Genomic DNA, 2,248 nt, shown 5'->3' on the forward strand with positions numbered 1-2,248 from the left:
AATTTTATGCCTTCTCAACAATTTCTTGGCTTCAAATTCCCATATCTCGCGAACGGATTGACCTAATCTAAAAATTCCTGTTGCATCTGAAAGTAGAAACTCGACCGATTCCAACGGTATGTGTATTTTTTCCCTAGGCCATTCTGGTTAAGCGTTTGGCGCCGCAGAAGTGCGAAAAATTTGTTGTCTTCTCAACCATTTCTTAGCTTCAAACTCCCATATCTAGCGAACGGATTGACCTAACCCAAAAATTCCTATTGCATCTGAAAGTAGAAACTCGCCCGATTACAACGGTATGTGTATTTTTTCCCTAGGCCATTCTGGTTAAGCGTTTGGCGCCGCAGAAGTGCGAAAAATTTGTTGTCTTCTCAACCATTTCTTAGCTTCAAACTCCCATATCTAGCGAACGGATTGACCTAACCCAAAAATTCCTATTGCATCTGAAAGTAGAAACTCGCCCGATTACAACGGTATGTGTATTTTTTCCCTAGGCCATTCTGGTTAAGCGTTTGGAGCAGCAGAATTGCGAAAAATTTTTTGCCTTCTCAACGATTTCTTGCCTTCAAACTCCCATATCTCGCGAACGGATTGACCTAACCCAAAAATTCCTATTGCATCTGAAAGTAGAAGCTCGCCCGATTACAACGGTATGCGTATTTTTTCCCTAGGCCATTCTGGTTAAGCGTTTGGAGCAGCAGAATTGCGAAAAATTTTGTGCCTTCTCAACGATTTCTTGCCTTCAAACTCCCATATCTCGCGAACGGATTGACCTAACCCAAAAATTCCTATTGCATCTGAAAGTAGAAACTCGCCCGACTACAGCGGTGTGTTTATTTTTTCCCTAGGCCATTCTGGTTAAGCGTTTGGAGCCGCAGAAGTGCGAAAAATTTGTTGTCTTCTCAACCATTTCTTAGCTTCAAACTCCCATATCTCGCGAACGCATTGACCTAACCCAGAAATTCCTATTGCATCTGAAAGTAGAAACTCGCCCGATTACAATGGCATGTGTATTTTTTCCCTAGGCCATTCTGGTTAAGCGTTTGGAGCAGCAGAATTGTGAAAAATTTGTTGCCTTTTCAACCATTTCTTGGCTTCAAACTCCCATATCTCGTGAACGAATTGACCTAACCCAAATATTCCTATTGCATCTGAAAGTAGAAACTCGCCCGATTACAACGGCATGTGTATTTTTTCCCTAGGCCATTCTGGTTAAGCATTTGGAGCCGCAGAAATGTGAAAAATTTGTTGTCTTCTCAACCATTTCTTAGCTTCAAACTCCCATATCTAGCGAACGGATTGACCTAACCCAAAAATTCCTATTGCATCTGAAAGTAGAAACTCGCCCGATTACAACGGTATGTGTATTTTTTCCCTAGGCCATTCTGGTTAAGCGTTTGGAGCAGCAGAAGTGCGAAAGATTTGTTGTCTTCTCTACCGTTTCTTGTCTTCAAACTCCCATATCTCGCGAACGGATTGACCTAACCCAAAAATTCCTGTTGCATCTGAAAGTAGAAACTCGCCCGATTACAACGGTATGTGTATTTTTTCCCTTAGGCCATTCTGGTTAAGCGTTTGGAGCAGCAGAATTGCGAAAAATTTTTTGCCTTCTCAACGATTTCTTGCCTTCAAACTCCCATATCTCGCGAACGGATTGACCTAACCCAAAAATTCCTATTGCATCTGAAAGTAGAAACTCGCCCGATTACAACGGTATCTGTATTTTTTCCCTAGGCCATTCTGGTTAAGCGTTTGGAAAAGCAGAATTGCGAAAAATTTGTTGTCTTCTCAACCATTTCTTAGCTTCAAAGTCCCATATCTCGCGAACGGATTGACCAAACCCAAAAATTCCTGCTGCGTCTGAAAGTAGAAACTCGCCCGATTACAACGGTGTGCGTATTTTTTCCCTAGGCCATTCTGGTTAAGCGTTTGGAGCAGCAGAATTGCGAAAAATTTTATGCCTTCTCAACCATTTCTTGGCTTCAAACACCCATATCTCGCGAACGGATTGACCTAACCAAAAAATTCCTATTGCATCTGAAAGTAGAAACTCGCCCGACTACAGCGGTGTGTTTATTTTTTCCCTAGGCCATTCTGGTTAAGCGTTTGGAGCCGCAGAAGTGCGAAAAATTTGTTGTCTTTTCAACCATTTCTTAGCTTCAAACTCCCATATCTCGCGAACGCATTGACCTAACCCAAAAATTCCTATTGCATCTGAAAGTAGAAACTCGCCCGATTACAACGGTATGTG

The sequence above is a fragment of the Ptiloglossa arizonensis genome, unplaced genomic scaffold (genome assembly GCF_051014685.1).
Source record: "Ptiloglossa arizonensis isolate GNS036 unplaced genomic scaffold, iyPtiAriz1_principal scaffold0027, whole genome shotgun sequence".
Classification (NCBI taxonomy): domain Eukaryota; kingdom Metazoa; phylum Arthropoda; class Insecta; order Hymenoptera; family Colletidae; genus Ptiloglossa; species Ptiloglossa arizonensis.